The following is a 25,133-nucleotide window of genomic DNA, read 5'->3' as shown; positions in this document are numbered from 1 at the left end:
TATTTAAGATTCTCAGTAAGGATGAGAATCTCAGAGTAACTCGTGGTATGATATTTAAAGTTAACATGATACAACAATTTTGCAAGAAACCTGCAGCAGTGCGTCTGATGAGTCAAATTGTCATGGGAATCAGTTTTGGATACCTGCATGTTTTTTCTTTTTTTTTTATTGGTTATATTTGGCACCGGTGTATTGATTACATATCAAGAGGAAGCCAGTAAAGTATTTATCCCACTCCTGCTGCTCAACGAGCCCATGTGGCAACACAGCTTTCAGTTCATTTTAATCAGAGTAATGAATTTATATGAAAAAGCAGAAAATACTCTGAAACAGACAAGAATTTTCATATTCAATTCATCTGGTAATGTCTGTCTTTCTCAGTTAATCATTTAGAACATCAAACAACAGTAAAGATTTTGATTGTGTCCAATCAGAAGTGGGAAACAACTGTTAAAACAACTTTAATGTTAAGACATGAAAGAGCAGTTTTTATTGAGGGACACCAAGGATTAATACTCTTATAAATTTTCTTAACTCCTAATATCTGAGAGTGCATGAAAATGTGTATTTCTTTTCTTAAGCTGTTATTATGGGGAAATTTCTTAACATTTTGAACTTATTTTGGAGGCAAACTTGATGCTAACCTGTCTCTCTATCCTATCCTATCCTACTGGTCTTTCTGTAGTTAAATAATTTAATCTGAGTCGCAAGAGCAACAGCTTTTGCCTAATTTTGGTCATTTCCATTTCTTCAAACATACGAAATGCATCTAAACTCTAAAGCACCATGCAAACCTCAATTTTTCTTTCCATAAAAATGCCACCATGCAATCCATCTAGGTCCCCATCCCCTTTAATGTCTCTTTAGCCCTGCACTTGGCTGCTTGAGTAATATTTATTGCACGGTCTCTTTTAGCCTCAGTTTCTCCTTTTTATTCATTTCCCCCTGAAACAAACAAGTCCTGTGCCGCAAGGCAAAACGCATCGCCCTCCCCACCAACCCCACTACCTCCATCAGCCTTCCCCACCTTCACCAACCCCTGCCCTCTTTCCTTCAGCACTGACAGATAGACAGACATACTGTTCTCTCTTTCTTTGCCTTTCACCTCTCAAACCTCCCTCCATCCATCCTGCCTGGACGGGTACAATGCAGGCGCTCTATCCTGCGGCAGGGAGAATGCAACCCTGAACTAACAATATCACCAAGGCTGCCTGAATGCCGCCGAGTCCCATTGTGCTCTGTCAGAGGGGAGTTAACACCCATGTCTGAGCCCAATGAATAGTATTATTGTGTCTGAGACATACACCGCACCCCGGGTCCCCATCCATGTCCCCGAACTCAACTCGCCTGCCCCCCCCCCAAACTTGGCTCTCTTGTCCCAACAGTGTAGCCCCCCTCTCACGCCACTCTTGCACCCCCTTCGCTCTTTCCTTAACAGACAGCTCTAACTTCCAAAGCCTTGCCGGCCCACTGACTCTAAACCTCAGCACTTTACTTCTCTATTCCACTGGCAGTCAGCCCATGGGTTTTAGTCTGGTTTTTAGAACTGCAGAGGGGCTAAGAGAGGTGAAAAGAAGGGCTGTAGTGACTCTTGCAAGAGTATTTTGCAGATTGTGGGGTTCTGGCAGCATGTTGCAATGTGAGGTAGTGGGGGTTGAATTTGGCCATAGCTCTTTTTCTGTTGTGGAACACAATAGGACCATGGATCCTCAAAGAAATGTCTCCCCCCCCAACTGCTATTATCATAAGAAGAGGGCCGCTCAACCAATTTAAATAATTCTGGATGATACAAAAGCTGAGATGTTTTGTTTGGCAAGGTTTCTATAGAGCACCACTGGTCTGGCCAAAACATTCCCATTCCTTCACACTAACTGTGCCACAAGGTGGTGAAATATCCTGCCAGGTTTAACATTACTTTTGTTATTTATAATCATTAAGGGCAAATAAATATTACATTTTGCGAGCCTGTGCTGCCAAAGGAGCGGGGGAAAAAAGCATAGCTGTTAAAGACAAACTTTTCCCGTAAATATTTTTAATGTATTCTATTGATGCAGGAGTGATTTTTATAATGGGCCCACTCTTGCTATATTTTGCTATCTGCAGCACATCAGAATCTAATAGCTGAGAGTACCTTTGGCAGGCAGTATCTCACTGCCTGACACACTTAACTCTCAGGCCTCAAATCCCCGCAGTTTCTGCTCTCTGAGGTTAGCAGGTTCATATTACCAGCTGAGTGAGGATGCCAGAATCCTCACCCCAGACTTCTTGCTGATCAAAGACCAGGATTGACATTCAGAGTGTGTAAAATCCTAAAAGTTAAGATTAACTTGTTTTTTTTTCTCCATCTCTGTCTCTGGTTGTTTGTGTACAACAGGAAGAGGAGAAGGAGGAGGAGGAGGCAGTGGAGAACGATAAAGAGAAGCAGAGTGGGTGGAAGAATGGAAAAAGAGAAGGATAGAAGCAGTTCGAGGAGGTGGTATCGAAGCGGGTGAACCCAGAGCAGGTGAACACAGCTGTGGATCGCCATGGGCTCTCTGGCTGCCTTCCTCCTGTGGCCCCGGTGCTGCATACAGGGGTCCCGGTGAACCAGCAGGGGCCAGCCAAAGCTGCGGCAGAGTGGGCAGGCTAGGCCAGCCAAGCCAGGAGAGAGGCAGGTGAGGCGGGTGAGCCGAGCTCTCATTCCCGCCGGCTACGAGCCTCCTCGGCAGAGCGGAGCAGCGCGGAGTAGCAGAAATCAATACAGAGGAGAGAGGCTAGCAGAGGTTGCCCAGCACCGCCTGCAGGCCTCGGAGCCCAGGGACCAACCACCACTGCTCCCAGCTCCTCTTTCCATCTCTCTTTCTATCTTTCTCCAGCAGTCCCACCACCATCTAGGGCCAGGGCCCTAACCTTGGAAGTGCCCCACACATTGTGTGTGTGTGTGTGTCAGTGCACGCACATGTGTGTGTGAAACAGAGAAAAGGGAAGAGACAGAGAAGCAGTCTTTGTGTGTGGTTCAGCTGGAGGGTTTTTACTTGGTCCAACACCACTTCATAAAACTTTGTCAGAGAGACGCGGAGACAGCGGAAGAGGCAGAGAAGACGAATGAGACAGGACGTCGAAGGTCTCTTTTCTTCCACCCGCCTCCCTCATATTACTCATTCCATCTTAAACGTTTGAATAAGGATCTGTCTGAGCAACCTGCTCAGTCCCACTTCCCAGCACAATATTCCTAAGATCTCACGAGCCAGGATGAAAGGACAATTTGAACTTTTTCTCTCATCCGCTATATCAGACACAACCTGTCTTTTCGTCTTAGATTTTCTTACCCTCACTACAGCAGCTCCCATAAGAGGATATGGCAGTGCAGTATTGATCTATAAGGTGGAAGAGAGGAAGGCGGGCCTGGGCTTTCATACCTCTCTCTCGCTATGTGTGGGGAAATAGCACCTGAAGTCCACTTACCGCTGTGCAGCAGGGATCCCATGGCAGCACAGAGTGAATGGCCGCTAATTGAATGAGAGATGAAAAAGACAGTAGTTTTAAAAGTGCCATGCCCTCAATCGTCTGCCTTCGTTTTCGTCCGACTTTTTGTCTCCTCCACGTACGCCAAAGTCCTTCCCCACACAGAGACTCGCTCTTCAGACGTTTAAGCGAAATTGCCAAAATAATCACAAATGAAAAGCTGGTTTGACATCAGCGTAAATGTGCAGACCTTTGTAAAAAAAAAAAGAGGGGAGAAACAAGTCGAATTTTTATCACGACACAAAAAGATACTGTACATGTCTGAGGGCTGGAATGACACTAAAGGACAGGTGGAGAGTTCCCAAGAATGCAAATGTGCGGCGATTACGATGGGATTCCGATTTCCTGGTGAGTACAATGTCACGGTTTCGTTCCTCATTTTTATTAACACAAGCCACTCGGTTAATGTGATAACCATATTGAACTAAACTAAAAATATAGCATAAGATACCATCTCTGCTCGGAGGACCACATGTGTTTTTCAAGCGAACTCAGAACATGTTGTGTTGTAGATGATCTCCACAGTCTGCGCTGTGATCGCGCTGTCACCGACTGTTGGAGTAGCTCGTTGTTGTTGACTGTACCAGGCAGGGCATTAAAGCACAATTCCCCCTCGCCTGCCAATCTCCTGGCACACACAGAGAAACTGGCGCCTCTCTACATCTCAGCCTGGCAGCGATTACAAAATGGCCGATTCCTGTCTGCCAGCTGTCTCCCTCAGCCAAGATGGCGCTCGCTCTCTTTTTAATGCCCGCTGTTTGCCATCTGCCCTCTAATTGTTAACGGCTATGCAAATATCGTGTAATTGCCTTTGCATGCGCTTGATGCTTAACCCCTCCCCATCGGTTGTAAATAATGGCGGTAAGCGTAGACGGAATAAAAAAGAAACGCAACCCTGTGCGTTTGCTGATTGAATACGCAGCAGGAACAATTAGCAAATGAATGTTGCCTGTAGTTGCTCTGCTCTTTACTGCTCTTTAAGCTCACCTTATTCTGCATGCAAATCGCCGATGCTGTTGCTTTTGATGCTAGCTGGAAAAAAAATAAAGCGGCACCTCGTCTTTCTGTCGCATTCAGAGACGCTCGTGTGTCTTCTCATTGTGCCATATGTGGCATCTGTGGTTGGCTGCATAACCAGGGTACCCTGCCTCCTCTTACAGGCAAAGCCCACACTGTAAAGGGGAGCAGGAGCGAGGGAGAGGCATAACATAATGACCTCATTAGCATGCTCAGCACTCCCTGCTATAGGCCCTGGTGCGCCGCTGCGCCGTGGGACCCACCGGTGTACGCCCTTCTCACAGCACTCAGCATGCAACATTGTGTTCTCCCCACACAATGCGGCGCTTCATACAGGCTTTATTACGCCTTGTCAAAGCACAGGGGGATCAGGGGTATCAGTGCAGAAGCAGCAGGATACTCGCTGTGTACGTGGAACAGGAGATGTATTGGTGCTTTATGGTCTTAATGTGGTGTTAGCTGTGCTGATGGATCCTCTGTTGCTGCTGTTGTGCATTGATATGTGTGTGTTTATGTTTGTGTGCGCGCGTCTCTGCGCCCCCATGCTTGTGTGCGTTTGTGTAATTGTTCGTTTCATTGTCAGCTCCCATGGCATTCGTGGCAGTTTTCACCTGTCAGTGCTAATTATTGGAAAGAGTGATCTGGGGAATCGTCTATGTCCTGGAAATAGGCTATCAGCCACCCCGCAGACCTGCTGTATCTGTTGTCGTTCTGTAGCAGCGTAGCTTTTAACTTTGACTGTAGGGTGACACCACTACATATGGGCGCTCTCTCTCTCAAGAATATGACAAGATGACAGATCAAAGCATACAAATTTACTTTTTTTTGTTAAGTCGGAGAGGTTTAAGCCAACGCTAAAACAAAATCGGAATTCTTTTTTCTAGAAAAATCATATCTCTTAATGAATGTTTGTTCTTGTGAGATCAGACACAAAAGGACACATGCTGACAGTTAAACGGTGGTTTTACGGTAAAATAATTCACACAACTATTAAAAGCATAAAAAACAGCAATAAACCCAACAACAATAAGCACTGACATACAAAAAATAAAAATTGAAGTACTGTGGTTGTCCCCAAAATAAATTTTTTGAAATCTGTGGTGCGATTAGTGCTGAAAATTTTAATAGTGTAGTAACCACTGCTGTCTTTTATCCCTCCTCAAAAGGCTGGTTCATCCCCGTTATCATCTCCTCTATCAAACTGAGGCAGTTTTAATCAAGCCTCTGTCTAATCAGTCCACAGTGACACTGATGAGACTGAGGTAGAGTGGAGCGGATTAGGATAAAGAGCCCATGCTAGCAGTGGTTAGCCTAGGTGGGGTGACGCTACAGTATCTTTTGTGGGGAAACAGGCAGTGGAGAGGACTAAAATCATCTCTCAGCAGGGAGGCAGTAACAACCGATGCAAGCTAGATTGAACTTTTTATAGAAATTTTTTGATGATGTTCCTAGGTTAATAATTTTGTCTAAATTCTTGCTTTGGAATTGAAACATACCTGGGTTTCAGAAACGGTGAGAAAGAGGCAGAGCGAAGAAAATCAGTTTGAATTTGTTCAAATCTCCCATACAGTCTTAAATATGGATGTGTGTCAAGTGTTTCAAAGAAGAAAGAGAGACGCGACTGGATCACGAGGAGCTGAAAGGGTGGGGCCGTCGTATTTTTCGTATTCAAAACTACAAGGACGACCATATGGTATGAAAAGCAACCGATGAGCACGATACCTCACCGCATATGCCAGTCAGCCATCATAAGTGACACGTACTGGCTTATGGAAACATACTGTATGAACACACACACTTTCATGTGTTCATTCACGCTTACTCGCAGAAAAAAAATGGGGAGGAGGAGGACTCCACAATGCCATCCCCTGCAGAAAGCTTTTATGTTAATCACAGTTAGGGCCCTGTGTCTTACTTACAGTGTTGCAATTATGCATAATTCAACACACAGACAACAGGCAGGACAGTACAGTAGACCTTGGTTTAGGCGGCACCGCCTGTGGTTGAATATAGCTGTTTGTGAGTTTGAGTCACTAAATTAAGCAGAATAACAAGACTCGCCTTTTTCTTTTAAGGCTAAAGTATATATTGAGGTTCCAAATGTTTTCATTTAAATGTTGTTTTTAACTGATATTCACGATTCAAATAACTATATAAAGTTTCTAAATTTAAACATTACTAAAACTTTATATTAAAATCATTCTTAATAGATGATTTAACATTTTATTTAATCAGAGTGAGATCTGCTCAAATACACGAAAGATCAGCATCACTACTGTAGTCCAGCATAATTTTCCCTAAATTGCATTAACCGAGAAGTTTTTAGGGCATTTTTTTTGTGCAGTCTTCATTGGAGTGACTCTTATGTGGACTGTTCATTTGTGCGCGAGAGAGTGTCGTGCACTCCACTGCAGCTTTTCTCATTCTGACTGCCCATTGCTTTTTATTTGCTTAGGTATTGATTGAATGTGGTGCACCCTCTGAAGTAATAGTTGCTGAAAGCATTTACAGCCATCACTCAATTTATCCCGGCCAGTTTCACATGTCGTTCTTTTTCTGGTTATGACCAAACAAATAAGTCATCAGTTCTGCCTAAGATCAAATTATTATTCAAGTCGAAAATGAAATGCAAACACATGTGCGCCGAGGTCGCGACAGTAGGCAAGTTTGCAATTTTTATGTGCATTTTGTGCAGTTTTTTTCTTCACTATGCTCAAATGCATGACTTTTATTTTGCAGAGATTATCGAGCTGAAGTGATCACGAAAGCTTCTAGCTGCAATTATTTCCGCACATTCATGTTCAGCAGAAGACTGATATCTATTAATTTCAAGCATTGAAGTTTTCTATTTAAATGACAGCCGTTATTTCCTAAAAAGTGAGTCATTTAAAAATATTGAACCTCTTTCAGTTATAACGATAATTAAGGTAATTGGTTGAACAGGCTAAGATCTTTTTCGGGCCATTTTATTTGCCAAGATACACTTGATAGACCAAACTAAATTCACTTCAATGATACTCAAGCAAATTCCTTGTGTGAAACTACCCTTCTTAGGAAGTAATTCCTGAGTCAAGTGCTGCTGCTGTGGTTTCCTCAGAGCTGCAACACTGAGCCCCAAGTCTGATTATAGACTCAGGGAAAAACAGTCAGGCATTTATCCAAGTCACTGATTATGTCATTTCAACAGGCTGCAAACACTCAGACTGGGTAGACAGCTCTGAGGGGAGAATTATGAAGCCGGACTGGAATGGAGGCTGTATGAAAAGGAAATGAAAATGGAGTAGTGCTGTATGTGTGATTAAACTGCCTGCTTGCCGGCAAAAGGCCACGCTGGTGTAACACAGGCCTGAGATTTGGCCATAATGAAAATGTGAAGGTGGTGGGGTTTGAACCCTCTGAATGATGTGTATGAGCACACACACACACGTAGACACAGACACAGATACACACTCTGGTGGCTGCACATGACTTATATAGTGTATGTATGTGCTCAGGTTGAATGGTTTATATGATGGCCTGTTAAGAAAGACCACAGATGTAATTTGAGACACAAAGCACAGAAGAATAATTCAAGGGAAAACATCCTTCTCCAGTTAAAGAAAAAAGAATTTCAAAAAAATTTAAATTTTTATAGGTGACATGCAAATTAGACCACCATGCCCACATAAATATTACATTTAACCATTTAGATTCAGAGCCAGAATCCCAGTCATGAAGCGTGGGAACAGACTAAATTAGGAGGTGAGGGGTCTGTGCGGTGGAGGGGGTTTCGGTTAGTTCACGGCCAGACACCCCAGCTGCACCGACTTCCATTCAGAAACAGGTTAAGGAGGACCTCAAAGGTCAAGGTTAGAGGGGGTGGGGGGAAAGGGGTCATCACTGCAGCATAGAGCAATATGCGTGTGTGTGAGTGTGTGTGTGTGTGTGCCATTCATCTGTCGTGCGTTCCTTGCTGGCTGGTTCACTTGTCTGTAAGCTGACTGCATGTTTGCTTAGTTTATAAGCTGCTTCTTATTGCCTCGCTCCAGGGACAACTTGAACAGAGAAGCAAGGGAACCCAACCCCCTTCTGTCAGCCTCTGGCCAGTTTCCAGCCGGCCCTGAGCCAAATCGAGCCAGAAATCAGACCTGCAGCCTAGTAAACCCCCTGGTCAAACAACCCCCAGTGAAACGCAGTCAAACCTAGTCAGACACTTTGACAGCCCCCCCACCCACCCACCCACCCCCCGGTCTGTCTCAGTCTGCTGCCTTCTGTAATTTAGCATGTTGGCTCAGGATTAATCAAATGTGCACACCTTAATCAGAAATATCTTTCACTACATGTCACTTTGGAAAGCCTTGAATGGACACATGTAGAAAGAAATATAATTATGAATTAGCCAATTAAATATATATACATATATATATATATAGAATAGAATAGAATAGAATTCAACTTTATTGTCATTGCACATGCACAGGTACAGGGCAACGAAATGCAGTTTGCATCCATCCAGAAGTGCTTTAGTGAAATAGATATATTACAATATATATTAGCAATAATATAGATATGTAAGTATGTTACAGAAATGGGTCTATTATGGTATGTTATAATGTACACGGTATGAAGTATGTTATGAATGTTATATATATATATATATATATATATATAGATAGATAGATAGATAGATAGATAGATAGATAGATTGATTGATTTCTGGACCATGCGCTAATTTGATGCGCCATCATCTTCATCATATGGCATTTTCTTAAGCCAGCCATTGATGCCAAACTTATCTGGTTTGGTATCGAAATGCATCAGATCACTGCCATTTCATTAAATCATCCAGGAGGTGAGTCCATGATCATGTGGCACATTAAGCAAGTTATGTTTGACATGAGCAGTGTAACCCCTTTAAGAGGAGGGACTGCAGCACATGAGGAGAGGAGAAAGACAGGATGTGGAGGCAGATGAGGAACAGAGAGGACAGTGGAAGTGAGGGAAGAAATGGAGAGAAGCAGAGCCACAAGCTAACCCACCCTGCGGTTGCCTGCTTCCATTCTTCATCGGGTACTTATGGTTCATTAGACTGTCTGAAAGAAAGACCCGCTTTCCCTCATCACCTCAATAGACTAGTCCCCCTCTCTCTTCCATAGCCTGGAGGGTTCTCCTACAAAAAAACCCAAAAACTCCCATACCCTCGTTTTCCTTCTCATTTCTGCCTCCGTCTCTTAATCGTCTCAACTCGCCCTGAAATCAAGCTTAGTAACAGCAGTTTTGTGAGCCCCTCTGGTCCACCCCCCCACCCCCCCGCTTCCATCTCCTATCATCCTCCGATCCCCACCAGCTCCCCTTCTCTGCTCATTCACTCACCTTGGTCAGACACACCACCCACCCACTGCTTAAATCCCTATCAGCATGTCAAGTAAATGTCTTCCCAGCTGGGGTTGACGCACACACACACAAACGCACATGCTGAAATATAAATGCACTACACACACAATCTTTTGCTTGCTTCTGGGGTTTAGCCTTCCTCCCTGCTGACCCTTTTCACCCCTGTTTTGCTCTCTTCCCCTTCCCGCCGACTTTCTTTCCCCCTCTGCCTCTCCTCAGGCACCGATCTGACAGGATGGTTTGGCTAGCTGACTGTATGTGCAAGAGGTTTATCACAGAGCTTCACCGCACTCCTTCTGTTGCCTGCCTGTTTTTATTTTCAAAATTACAGTGCTTTCTCCAAAAGCCACTCGGTACCTTAGGCCATGCTCACCTTTACATCCCATCTTTTTGATTAAAAGGTTAGTGGAATCCTATCCTCTAAATTTGTTACAGTAAAATCTGGTCAGTTTATCTTCTAATACAATCTCCAGCTGCAATATCTGGGCTGTGTGTTAAGAAATAGCTCTCATATCTGCTATATTTTGAAGTCGCTCTACTGCAGAATACTTATTTCTTTCCAGAAGGGATGTAATATGAAGCCAGGAATGTTCTTTAACACAGGTTTTTTCCTTTTTCAGATGAATACTTTTTAAAAAAAATTATTTTTTGTTATTATTTTGCATTATCTACCATAGTTACATCTTTCACTAAAATGTTGTTGCTGGGAGATTTAGAAATATATTTTGATGAAGGCATCTATGATTTGAAGAGATCAGGTTCACCTATCGCGAGAGAACCTTTGTTTGTTTGCAAATGGCTGCGGTTGTTTATCGTAGTATTTAGGGAATAAGAGATTTCCTTATTCATCTAAATTGTCACAAACCTAGTCTTGATCTAATCTCCCACCAGCTGAAGTCCTAGCCTCCTGGGTTGTAAAAATAATATGTGCAATTTGAGTTTGTTCATATACGCTGCTGATATCATTAACATACAGGGGGGGACAGTCATCACTGAGCTCCCAGCAGACCGCAAAGCAAAAATCTCACCCTGGTTCTTCTCAGAATAACTTTCCCGTTTGAAGCAACCCCCCACCCTTTGTGCCACATTTCAATCATTACGCTGATTTTTGGGGACAATGACGAGCAAAGGCACATTCTCAGCAGTGCCTCAGTCAACATACCACAATCTTTATGTAAATGTATTCAGATGCATTCTCAGCCCTCTAGACCATCATCTCTGCTGGGTGGATGTGGTGGAGGCTGTTCAGTCTTATCTTCTCCTGTAGCAGGCTGAAAAACCCGCAGCACGGTCGGTGAAGCATATTGCGAGGTGGACCCCCGCCAACGTGCCTGAGAAACCCCTATTAAACCCTATGTTTATATTGGGGCTGTGATTTACAAATGTGCGTTTTCGTGCCTTAAGGCATGTGCACCCCCTATGCCGTTTTGCTTTTTCATCAGGCGCACAGCAGACAGCAATAGAATAGCGAGGACGGGGTCCTTGCTGCGTGTGGAAGGGGAGGGGAACAAGAGAGAGATAGAGAAGTGTGCACGTGTGCATTTTCATCTTATTGGGTGCTCTTCTCTGGAGCTCGGTATTCTGCTCATATTGAGATATTTCCTGAGCATGCTGACACAATTATGCACGCACACTGTGTACGGCTGTGCTCCTTGACTCCGGTTCATCTCTAATGCTCTGAACTTGACACTCGGCAAGTTCATTGTTATTCATTTCACTGTCATCCAGGGTGCCCTGCGAGACTGTCCAAGTCTCCAGCCTAGGTTGTCCTGGCAGGACTGTGTTTGTCACACAAGTGCGCACACACACACACACACACACAAACATCCACACAAACCTATTGTTTCAGCATCCGGATGGCTGTAGTCCTCCGGGTAAAGGTGTGTGCTGACTGGATCGGAGGATGCAGTGAGATGGTGCAGTTTGTCTGTGACTTAGTAGCACCGCGTTGAGCTGCAGCAAAGTTCAGATCTCTGGCGAATAAGCGCAACGAGAGCAGATGTACAATTTTCTGCGTAGGCTGATATTTGTTTCATTGAGGTGAGGAGTTGGATTTGAAATATTAAAATGTCATTTTGTGTTTGACTTCAGCTTTTTCGTTTTTGTGTTCATTTTATGTCGCCAAATTAAAAACCATTAAACCATTTCTCACTCAAACACCCTTAAAATAAGTGTGTTCTTCCCCTCTTGTTTTCTTGCCCTTTACTGTCTCCTTTCTAGGGTTTTTTTTTTTTAAACTTTCTCCTTCTGTCACTAGAAAACCAGGGGCTGCAGTTTGCTTAGCCGAGTCCATAAAGAGGCATCTTAAAAAGCTGTGTTAACAGACCAACAAAGCTTTAAATGTGCCCCCCTCTGTGAGAGGGTGGTTCCCATAGGGATGTGGCGTGGCGCTCCATTGGTAGGCTTCTATCCGGCTTCTCATTCAGCCCAACGCTCAGTCACGGTCACTTATGGTAGGAGGAGAAATCACACAATTCAGCCTAGGCCTGATCCAATGACATGTTTTTTTAATGAGGTGGCTCTATGTCTTTGTTTGGGCACCAAATTCAAGTCCAGACCTGAGCAAGTCCTGCTGAATAAGATGCAAGGCCATGGCCGGGCACAACTTAGCACACAAAAAACCCACAAAGAGCTGAGCTTCTGTTGAGCTAGTGAATAGGTCTCTACTTTCACACTGCTCCTCTGTGAACATGACAAGCAAGCAGAGCCATACTTAATTTTAACTTCTTATTTCTGATGGGAGTTTTAATGTAGCATTTGTTGTCCCCTTAGCTTGAGGACAAGCTAAGGGGACAACAATGACCCTTATATATTTTTAACAGGATACAGTGGCACTCAAAGGAATTGCCTGGAAGCTAATTTTACACCTTCTAGTTATTTTTTCCAGGGTCATACACCAACGGATTTCTTTCTTTTTCATTTTCGCCAGCCCCGGTGTCTTTTTCAGAAAACGCCACACCATATATCACACATATGTGCATTTGTCATACGGTGTGTGTACATCTGCAAGCACGCCAGGCGCTCACTGGTTTGTATGTTCAGGGGTGAGGACTGTCATTAAACTGTCTGCCTGCATCACTAGACTCAACCATCACCCAGGCTGGCTGTCCATTCTGCTTCATGCTAGGTCTTAGAACAACACACACACACAGTCAGATTCACTTGGCCTGTAGCCAGGATTCACATACACAAAGCATACAGTCTGCCTCTTCACATTGATATGAAAGATTACATTAGCAAATACATTTTTTATGTTCATGCTGCACAAGTTTAATTTTAAAGTTTAATTTTTTTATTCAAATTTCAAGCCAAAAAATTGAAAAAAGTGATGCTTCATAGATTTTTTTATTTTTTTATTTTTTTGCAGGGAAAAATTCTTTGAAAATATTAGTTGTGGTCATACTCCCAACCTGTCCAGCTTTTGAAGCCCTAAAATGAAGCGGTGTCCATTTGTGACCCCCTCATAATAAAAGAGAATTAAATGAAAAGGGATTTTTCTTTTCAACATGTTTTTAGGTCAATTATTTCATAGACATATAGAGGTAAAAAAAAAAAAAATCTGTTTCTTCTTGTCTCTTTAACCAGGGTAGCATTTTTTTTCTGAAACGTTTAATAGGTTCATAAGGCCAGGTTACCACTTCCAATTTCAACAAATGAAAAGAAAAACTAAGAAAATTTGGTTACTTAAAAGTGAATAAAAATGTGCATATGAAAAAAAAAAAACCTTTTAAATGTTTTGCCAAGTTAAGCACACTACAATAAACCACAGTCTGCCCACTGGACCTGTGTGCCCAAGTGCTAAAGCACCCTTAAACCCTCTCATACAGCCAACCCATCAGCCGGGCTACTTGTCTCTGATTTAGTCCGACTCTGTTCTTTGCTCACGTTCAAGGCTGTGGTAATGGGGAATTAGTATGCAGAGAAGCAGACAGACGGCCCTGTGGATCCAATAGGTAGCCAGACTGGAGAAGTAGGCTGGAGTGGGGGGAAAGAGCATGTTGTTCACTTCTCCTCCTTCTATCCTCCCGCTCCCCTTCCATCACCCTTTCTTCGCCTCGTTCCCCATGCCCTGTCCCAAACCTTAATGGGACGTCAGACGGACAGCCTCGCCTGAATTGAGCAGGGACAACAGCCTGCAACCCCCTTGTTGTCTTTCCAAAAAAAGAGACTCCCCCATCCCCCTCTTTCCCCCATGCCCCATTTGCTCTCACACGGCTAGCACCCATAGCTGCTCTCCTCAGTTCTCAGGGCTATTGAAGGGGTTCCAGACACCCTCCACTCTTCAGCCCCTCAGCCTAACTCTGCATAAATTAGACACGTCTCCCTGGTGCCTCGTCAGCCGCTCGGGGCACGCCTGGCCCCAGGTTTGCCATCTTCCAATCTGCTACTCTTGCCCCCCCCTCCTCATGCTGTCACCTTCTGTCTCCCCATCTCCACCATCTACTGTATTTTATCAGTCCTCAATCTTCTTCTATATCATCTGGAGAATTGTGTCCAAGTTCTTCCAAAATCACAGTCACTACCCCTTCTGCTTCTGCTTTTGTCAATTTTCCACTTCCTTTTTCTTCTTTTTTTCCCCCCTTAAATCCCCTGACACACTCACTCCTACCTAACCCGCTTTATATTCTCCACATTCTCTCTGTCTGCTTTTCTTATCCTACTAGCAGTTTCTTATCCATATCTACCAAGCCTTTTCCTCTCCTCTCCTTTCCTTTCCTCTCCTCTCCTCTCCTTTTCAGCCAGGATATTGTTTACATCTGTCTCGGTAATCACCGACAGAGCCTCTCTAGACCTCACAGATGTTGCAATAATACAGGGGATTAGAAGGCTTAACACTCTGGCTTATTTAGGGAGTTTTCCCGATGGCGTGGTAGCGAAGCTCGTCAGCTCTTCTGAATTTGACCTTTTTTCTGTTTCACTCACTTGTGCCGAGACCCTGCAGTCTCTCTCCTCTTTGATTTGTGATTTTTTCTCTCTCTCTCTCTATCTTTTTTTTTTGCAAGAGTCAGGCATGCTGATTTCTTTCCCAGATTGGTCCTCTGGGCTCCCAAATCCAGCAGATACATCAGTTGTTTGGTTTAAATAACAGCTAAGATACTTTATATACTCTATGACAGGAAGGACATGCTATCTTTTTTTATTCACAAGCCCTTTAATCCGGTGTCATAGTAGCTACCTTACATACTGTATGAGTTTATCCTTGGCATCCTCTAGCCTCGCAAGAATAACAACCCAGTGTAGCTAGGTAGCTAACCTATGTGCTAGCTTCTTTCGTTGCTCACTGTGATGAGGGCTGGACCTCCCGCGTCTCCTCTGGTCTCCTCTTTACTTCAGCGTTGAACGATAATTGGATGGCCTTCTCAGACACAGCATCTCTGCTGCCCCTCTCTGCTGTACAACGCCACTCGTGTTTTATGACCAAGCAAATCCTGCATCTGAGACTGCGCGTGTGTGCGCGCCCGTTTGGGTCAATGTATTTCTGTCTGGATTCTAATCCCAAAGGTGATATTAGTCTCATAGGGGGCAACCCTTCCCCCTTAAGCGCACGTGTGTGTGTGTGTGTCTGTGTTTGTGCTTCAGGCATTGGGGTCAGCCAGGAAGCCCAGACAGGGCTCTATCTTGACCTCTGACCCATGACTGTCTGCTTGCTCAGGGGTCATGCACATTCGCGATGCAGACAGCTGATAGACGCACAAACAAACGGACATGCACTTGCCTTCATGCGCCCTCCCCCATCTAGTAAACATGAACAGTTTGGCATGTCTGGGGTGATGATGACAAAGGCAGCATCATCGTCACTGCATATCTGCAGAGAGCTCATGTGATTTAAATAAAGTACATCTTCATGTGAAACAGCTCTTCCTGTTGGTGGTTTTCTGCAGAAATCCCCACATGCTTAATTAACATACACTAAAGGACACTTGGAATTAGAAGAATATTTCTGGACTAACTGCACAGTTTATTGCATTTTCTATTCACTAATGAGTCTCTTTTTTTACATGCTTGTATCTTCACAGATGCAGTCAGAAAAGCCACCGTGAAGATAAAATTGACTCTTGAGCTTCCACCTGAATAACAAAGCGTGCACGCTATCTGTAGCCAATTTCTTTGAACACGTTTAGCCTTGGCCACATATGGAAAATGCCACCTCTGCACCTGCAAGAGCAGTCACTTAGACACACATCATTAGAGTCTGATTATCCTCTGTCGAGGCGCTCGTCTTTGTGGATGGTAACAGGTAAGTCAGTGCTGCTTCTAAAAGGTAAGTTTAGAGGTTGAATCAATTTAAGTGCTGTCTAAAGTGTAAAATGGAGCTTCCGAATAATATTTTCCAAAATTAGTTTCATTAGATATGAATTACTATATTTGAGACCAATTTTAGGTCGGAGATTGGATGAGACCACAAGGGGTCTTTCTTTTTCACTCTGTAATTTACATTCAAGTATTTGATTGTAAAATCATTCGACGAGAGTTTTGCTGTTGTTGAATTACTTTCCTCTTTGCTGCTGCGACATTATGTACACATGTATATTTAGAAAATCTTTTTCTATAAAGAAATACGTTCATCGCAAAACACTGAACGATATTGCAAAATGCCAAAAGTGTTGTTCTAATGGGATATTCGTATTTTGAATAAAGTTGATCAGTTTGTGAAATGAAAAACTGCCTGTGTTGGGTTTTCTTTCTACTGAAGTATCATTTTTATATCTGCCAGAAATGTTTGTTTGTAATAGTTGTGATTACACCTGAAGCATACAGTAAAGTTATAGGACTGATCATGTTTCATATTTTCAATAATGTCAAATAATTCAATAAAAACACAAACAGCAGTAATTTTGGAATTACTTTCCAAAGCTTGATATGTCTTATTGCTCACTGGAATTTACTTTGCCAATACACTATGCTCTCTCCTAATTACTTTTTCCAAATGACTTCTCTAACAAATATGCTCTTTAGTCTTGTTGGGGTCCAATTTGCTAAAAGCTACAGTTCCCAGCTGCTTTAGGAAATCATTTGGCCTATTTAAAAAAAAAATCTTCCACTGTGGGTTTTGGCCGCTGTTATTTGTGGCTAAAACCCACAGATAGAATCAGACTGTGAAAGTTTTGAGAGATGTTTTACAAATTTCTGGTTTCGCCACTTTCACAGGCTTTAACGACAACAAACACACTGAGCTTGATCCTTTAGCACAGCACAACAAAGCACAGATGCTTCATTTTCTGAAGCTATAGGAACCTGTTTATTTAGATTACTCTGATTATTCCGGCAGCGGCTGAAGGGTTGGAAGGGGAACAGTTAAAGCAAGTGGCCTAAATCTGTAGTGTCAATTAGGTGCCTTTGTATGTGAGCAGCAGGGGTGTTGAAGCGAATTGCTGAAGCTGAAGGAAACTCTGAACAATGATACACATTTATAACCACATACACACGCATACACAGGCATCGGTCCTATTTTTGTGGAGATCACACCTCCTTTTGTTTTCCCTCAACAGCCAGTAGAGGCGATGCCCCAGTGCCCCCAGTGTGCTCCAGTGCTCTGGGTGAAATGGGCTCCCTGCTCTCCTTTCAAGCCCCCTCCCCGCGCTCTCCCCCAACCATGCTGTCCCCTCGCTCACTCCAGGCTTCCCAGCCCTCGGCCTCCCCGTGAGTGGTCCTGACCTGAAATTAGGCCCAGGCAAGCCACCATGGCCAGACCGGCATAAAAGGAGATCTGTGTGTGTGTGTGTTCGTGTGTATGTGTGTGCACCATGGCCCTGAAAGAAAGTAGGAGATTATCCCATTCTGTGTGTCCAGTCACCAGTGCCGTATTGACCACAGTGGGCCACCCAGGGAGCGTCCAGCCAGCCGTGAGATGGCCTGATATACATGCTTACTGGCCGTGCTAGATTCCCTCACTCTCACCGGGGAGAAGGCCGAGTCCAACTGGCTGAACTCTTTCTAAAGACACTGTATGTGAAGTGACCGACCCTCCGTGCGCAGGCACACACACACACAGCTGCTGTCATACACATACACACACATGCATTTTGTCGTAGCCTCTGTACAGTGAAAGACATTGCCATCAGGTCGTTTTCTGTGTCCTGTGAGGCGAGGCGGAGGTCATTGGGAAGGTGGAAAACCTCTTTAATGGTGGCAATGATACCATAACACCTATAGATAGAGTTACGGATCATGTCACATAAAGTCTGTATACAGGTTACAACTCTGACAGCGAGGCCTGCTCCCTCCTGATGGCAAATGTGAAGACAAGCGTAAAAACACACACACTCACACAAAAGAAGGGTGTGTAAAAAAATAGAATTGGTTGTTTTTATTTTACATGTAATTACATTTATATATTTCATCAGCTTTGTTAGTCACGTCTCCTTTGAATCATTGTAAAATTTCTTGTAGTGTTCTTTTTTCTACCTTTTTATGGTTTCAAATATATCTATAGTACTGCATGAAATACAATTAATAAACAGATCACAGAAAAAACATTAACACAGCCACGCAAGAGTTTATTAAAAGTCTTTAAAACCTGACCAACACACTAATTTGTTAGTTCATTGAGTTGTAAAAGCAGCCCTTTATTGACCTAAGTAAAGCCCTCCGGGGCGAGCTAATTGTCTTTTAATAGCTCAGCTGTTTGTTTGTCAATGAAGAGTCTCTAACATCCTGGTTGTTAGCAGAACAAAGGCCTGTAACAGCAGGACAGAGCTGCACAGAGCTTGGTGGCTAGAAAAACAAATAAACAATTTAAATGCCGGTGTGAATTTTATTGTTTTTTTCATTGCATGTAAACTGTGGCTAAGAAAGCAGTTAGATATTTGTTTATATTCTTTGTGTTAATTCCATTAAATGTGCTGGAATAAACAAGCAGAATCAAAATTTTAAAGCTTTGAATTATATATTTTAATGAATGATTGAAATTATTTTTATTTTAACACAGAAATATGTGAATCACCATCATTTTTCTCCATCATTTTGGAGCGCATTGTTAGCACCCTTTAAAAAACACACACAAGCAAGCTGATTTGTTGCTTTTGTGCAAGAGGTTAATTATATAAACCACGCGGGATAATTAATTTGTTTTAGCACAATAACACAAATCACAAAAAAACCAATCAGCTTGAATGAGGAGTCCCAGTAAATAAGATATTTAGCCTGTTATTTACAAGATCGTATTTCCATGGATTATTTGTGTGCATATATTTCAGAAATGCTCTTAAGTACAGTATAATTTAACTCTCCGAGCTGGGCTCATAAAACAGCGTCTTAATTGTCCTTTGTAAGATGACATCAGCTTGGAGTGTATTCTGGGTGTTGTGTGTTTTACAGAGAGACCATCAGCACAAACACTACAAAATAAGGAGCAGCCCTTATTAACTGCAATGCAGTCATCACAAGATGTAGTGCTTTTATTCACACAACACAATCCACTGACAACTGGATCTATTTATTTTACCAGATATTATCGTGCTGAGCTCAAATAATTGAGCGACGTTTTCAAACGAGCCAAAAGAGCCACAGAAGTCAAAGAAAACACGCAAAGACGTGTACGCCAATGAGCACGTGTGGTAATAAGTAAATTAACATAACTAAACAAAAAGTGGGCATCTTTTGATTGCAAATAGGATGTACCGTACAGTACAGGTAACATGCTTTTACTTCATGGCAACAGCGCCCAAAGGATCCGAGCTCAGCTGAGGCCCACTGATGCCATTCCAGCTTTTGAAAAACCAAACGGAATTCTTATGTAAGCGTTCTAGTTCCAGACTCCAATGACTGCTATCATACTCACGTATAATGAAGGGCTGGTTTTATGAAATGTGTTAATATGATGTTGGAGTGTAAGGGAAGCTGAAATGAGAAAGGAAAAAGGCTGGAATTGAAACCTCTTTTTAATTCTGGCGTATAACAAAGAAGAAAACAATTCGTACTTAAAACCGGTGATCGTGCAATTTAAAATTTTCTCTCCCATTCAGGAAGTGTGTGTGTCTGTTTGCAGGGGTCATCTCCTTGGCTCCCCTGAACTTGGTACCCCCCCCAGACACCTAATAAACTCTTTAGGCCCAGCCCAAAGCACTGAGGAGCAAGTTGGGGGTAACGGGTTTGTTATGGTGGAGTCAGGACATTGATGGGTGGGGCTGTTGACGGTGGGGGTGTGGAGGGAGAGGCTGTCTCAAAAAGTCCGAGAACTTGGAGCCTAGTTTGTCATGCTAACTGCAGTGATGCCATTGAGTGCGGAGCTAGGGAGCAGAAGGTTCACAGGACCCCGGCCATTCACATGCAAAGTCTGTCAGAGCTTTCTCCTTCATACATCCACCCGCCACACACCCACACACCCACACACCGACCCCCAGTTTCTTCTCAGGCAGAAGAAATAGATACATGTTTATAAACGAGCACACACTCACTGGATGGCGGGTATGGTGCCTCTTCTGTGTGTAGACTATGAGTGCAGAAATGGTGTTACATGAAAATAAAAGAATAGACAAAAATATGATTACTGTTATTAAAATGCATATAAAATATTTCTTTTAAACATCAATGCTATTGTGCAACATTTTGAAAAAGGTCTTCAGACAACATTAATATGCCAGAAAGTCAGAAAATCAGAGCAGTCACAAATTATTTGTGAGAAATAAAGGCAACATTGTTCCCATCAACACTCATCTTTAACCGTCCTATGACCTTGACACTACCTTGACAGGCAGTGGCGTAAAACTGACCTCATTTCCTGGCTGATTGTGAAAAATAATTTCCTAACTGTACATTCCAACAAACACAACTTCTATTTAAATTTCTATTTGGGAATCTCTATTAAATCACCCGCACACCCCGATTCTTATTTCTGCTCGCTGCCGTAGGCTGCGCCTCTCATCCGTTTCACCTGATCCAGGGATTGGAGGAAGCTACAACTCATTGCGTGTTGAATATGTTTAAATGCCAAGTGGTGAAAATGTCAGCAGCAGAACAAGCACATACACGTATGCATTTACTCTCTTTAAATGCAAAAATACTATGCAAATGAACTTGTTAACTGCCTCAGGGCTTTAAACAGTGAGTAGAGGTAACACGCATACACTGTGTGTGTGCGTGCGTGTGTGTGTGTGTATGCAGGTGCCCAGATTTATGTGCTCAGATTTATGCATACAAAAAAAAGCATTGAAGGAGTCTCCATTTGTATGTTTGTGTGTGTGGGAAAGTGTGTGTTTGTGCCCCCTCATCTGCACTTGGAGCAGCCGTTCGCAGCCCGTATTTGATTGAGTGAAGGCCAACGCAGCCTGAACACTCCCTCTAATGGAAGAGTGGAGCCCAGCAGCTCAGTAATGCACTGACCCCAGAGCTTTTACAACGCTGCCAGCCGATAAGTGGCAATATGCAGGATCTTATAAAATTAACAAGACTGAGCTATGGGGAGCGGGTGCTCTGAAGGTGGCAGTAGGAGAGGATGACGATCATATAGCACTTGTAAATATCAGCATACGTGCATGGAGGGATTGTAGCTTTTTCCTGACTGAGTTTTATAGTCATGGCAGTGGGATTAGCAATTTTTTTTCACCCATTTCTTGGCTTTTTTAAGGGAAGTTTACGGCTAAAGGTTTACAGGCCCGTTTATGTTAGATAAAACATCCCTCAAGGCATTTTAATGCTCGTGAATTTATGGAAGCTGCCTTGGAGACAGGTGCGCAGGAGTCTAACACCGAGCAGGCCTTCAAAGTGATGGCAACTGGATCCCTGCCAGCATTTCCTCTGCAGGACACCACAAGGGGTGCGAACATGTGTGCATATGTTTATCATACATTCTCAACCTTCCGAATCTGTGCTGTGACATCCACAGCAAAGATTCAAAGTCAAATGGGCCCTCTGCCAGGTTGCTCACGTCTATTGTGTTACGGGTGAAGAGTGCCTGAACGCTTTCAAGTCTTCTTGTGGAAAATTTTTACTGCCACTGCCACAGTTTCAGCCCAATCTGATTCTTTCCAGTGAAAGGCTTTATAGAAAGCATCCTCCCAGTCCAAACTCCTCACCTTTCTCACACCCTCGGAGACTGGATGCGTGCGCGCGCGGGAGAAGGCTTTTTTTGTGTGCATTTCCACCTTATACTGTGCATTTATGTGCAAGTGTGTGTGGCTATTGTCTGCCAGTGCTCCAGCAGGGGCTTCAAAGTGAATTATTCATGCGAGATTTGAATACATGCAAATGGTTCACTCCCCTCCCTTGGCACAGATCCAGGTTACCTATGGCAACGGCGCCTTCAAGAAGCATCCTTCCACCCCTCCTCCTCCTCTTCTTCCTCCGCCCGCTTCTCTCAGGCACCCGCCCTCCAACCATGTTATCCAGCCAGTCGCATTGTTTCGACTATTGCAGTACCTGGGTGGGTGGCTGCACACTGTAGGGTGGCAGGATATCCCATAATTCATAGTCAAGGTCATATAGGTAGGGAGGGTGGGCGAGAAAAGGTTGGCAGACGGGAAGAGGGCAGCATCCCTCCATCCAGCTCGGATGGGAAGTTCAGGAGACAACACCCAGCCGGCGGTGAAGAATAGAAACAGTTTTTGGGTGCCGAATAATGCGACAGACTGGGGACACACACGCTCGTATAATTGAGAGTTACTCAGAGCTCATGCGTACCCGCAGCACAAAAAAACAGGATAAGATGGAGGAAAGATTTGAACAAAGCACATCCTCTTTGCTTAAATATATTTGAGAAAACAGTTTAGAATCACGACTAAAATGTAAAAGTGTCTTAAATATTAAAAATATAAATAGTATTGCAAAGTAATATTCTATCTCAAAGCAGTTCCTCTTTTACAAAAGATTTAGGTGAATGTATTTAAGACGTCACTTAAATTATGTTTTGTAATTTTTATTTAATTTTGTTTGTTTACTTACAACTGCTTTTCGTTTCTGGCTATTTTTCATTTGCTGAGTGATTTTACATTTTTTGTTGTTTTTTGTTTTGTTTTGTAATAAAGTTTATTAAAATAATACAAACAGTTTTAAAAAGAAATAAAATTCCCAAATATTAAATATAGAGAAAAGTTATACTGGGATCATATATTGGGGAGAAAGATACAGCACATCAAACATTTATACAGTATTTAAGCATGTTAATTAAGCTTTTTGGGATTTGTAATTTTAATTTCTCTATATTTTTTAACTGAATAAGTAACTAAGCTGCATGTATGTGTTAAATACATCTCATAAAATAACAGTGAAAAAGCTTCTAAATGAACAAGAGAACAGGTCAAGTTCAGGCCATGAGGCGATCAGAGCCTAAATATCCCCCATTATAGGCCAGGCTGTGCAGGGAAAGTAGCTGCTCACTGCTGCCATCTACTGAAAGTAAAGGAAGACCAAGCAACACATATACTCACCCGCCACTTTATTAGGTACGCCTATTTACACGTCTCTGGGTCTACCACACCTGTTCGACTGGGGGAATTTCCCCACGTAGCCGTCTATAGGGTTCACAGAGAATGGTCACAAAAAAAGAAAATATCCAGTGGCAGTTCTACAGGCAAAAAAATTCAATTCAATTCAATTTTATTTATATAGCGCCAAATTACAACAAAAGTCGCCTCAAGGCGCTTCATAGATACAGAGAAAAACCCAACAATCATATGACCCCCTATGAGCAGCACTTTGGCGACAGTGGGAAGGAAAAACTCCCTTTTAACAGGAAGAAACCTCCGGCAGAACCAGGCTCAGGGAGGGGCGGGGCCATCTGCTGCGACCGGTTGGGGTGAGAGAAGGAAGACAGGATAAAGACATGCTGTGGAAGAGAGACAGAGGTTAATAACAGATATGATTCAATGCAGAGAGGTCTATTAATACACAGTGAGTGAGAAAGGTGACTGGAAAGGAAAACCTCAATGCATCATGGGAATCCCCCGGCAGCCTACGTCTATTGCAGCATAACTAAGGGAGGATTCAGGGTCACCTGGTCCAGCCCTAACTATATGCTTTAGCAAAAAGGAAAGTTTTAAGCCTAATCTTAAAAGTAGAGATAGTGTCTGTCTCCCGAATCCAAACTGGAAGCTGGTTCCACAGAAGAGGGGCCTGAAAACTGAAGGCTCTGCCTCCCATTCTACTTTTAAATACTCTAGGAACAACAAGTAGGCCTGCAGAGCGAGAGCGAAGTGCTCTAATAGGGTGATATGGTACTACAAGGTCATTAAGATAAGATGGGGCCTGATTATTTAAGACCTTGTATGTGCATAAAATGCTTTGTTGATGTCAGAAGTAAGAGAAGGAAGACAGCAGTGACTCAAATAACCATTCAATACAACCAAGCACGCAGAAGAGCATCTCCCTGGGCTGAGTGCCACCCCTGTCAACTATGAATGTTTTTCAAACTTGAAAAGCAGACGACTGGAAATACGATGCCTGGTCTGGTGTGAGTTCTGTTGCTATTTTTGTATGATCAGGTTTTTGACATAAACAGCATGAAAGCACGGCTCTATCGATTCAAAGGTTCAAGGTCACTTAGTACCAGCTTCGTATAGTTTAAATGCCGCAGCCTACCCGACCACAGGTGCAGCTCATGTCCATCCCTCTACAAGTACAGTCTACCCATCTTCTGATGGTGGCTCCAGCAAGAAAATGCACCATGTCACAAAGAACAAATCATCTCAAATGACAATGAGAATCAGTCAGCAGATCTCAATCTGATAAAGCACCTTTTGGATGTGGTGGAACCAAAGATCTGTATAATGGATGTGAAGCGGACAAATCTGCAGCAACTTATCAATACGGACCAAAATCTGTGAGGAATGTTTCCAGAGCTTTTTTGAACCTGCACCATAGTTAAAGCAGTTCTGAAGGCAGAGAAAGTCCAGTAAGGTGTACCTGAAATGTCCAATAAGTGTTTTTAAGTCTATTTAAACTTTGTCAAGTGACACAATAGACCAGTCTTTGAGGAACCCAATGTAAACAAAACACTTGTGACAATGAAAAAGCATTTTATTGGTAGTACAACCATTAGAGAAGGCTTTTCTTCAGCCATGTAAAACTGATTGAACATCAGTGATTTAAATCTGCTCTTGAATGCTGATGACAGCACCATTAGCTTTGCTTGTTACATGGCCCCCTCAAGTGGACAAAAGGATTCATTGCTTAGTGGTGTGGATGGAGCCTTTAATGGAAAGACAATCTTAAAAAGAAAAACACACACACAAAAGAACTAAATTTACATCACTGGATATGATCCATCTTTGAAATATCCATTTACTGTTTAATTTACTTTTATT

The 25,133-nt window shown here is 43.0% G+C and overlaps 1 long non-coding RNA gene across 1 annotated transcript in view; it reads left to right on the top strand.

Annotated features, from left to right (window-relative positions):
- LOC146490820 (uncharacterized) overlaps positions 1-25,071 on the top strand; it is a 45,720-nt gene extending 20,649 nt beyond the window's left edge. The window contains exons 3-4 of the long non-coding RNA XR_014872180.1: positions 2,375-3,852; positions 15,912-25,071. This is a non-coding gene — a long non-coding RNA (uncharacterized LOC146490820). The remainder of the gene's footprint in view (positions 1-2,374; positions 3,853-15,911) is intronic.
- Positions 25,072-25,133: the final 62 nt, after the last annotated feature.

Source organism: Neolamprologus multifasciatus, chromosome 23 (assembly GCF_963576455.1).
Source record: "Neolamprologus multifasciatus chromosome 23, fNeoMul1.2, whole genome shotgun sequence".
NCBI classification, from domain to species: Eukaryota; Metazoa; Chordata; class Actinopteri; order Cichliformes; family Cichlidae; genus Neolamprologus; species Neolamprologus multifasciatus.
This window is presented reverse-complemented; position numbering and strand designations above follow the sequence as displayed.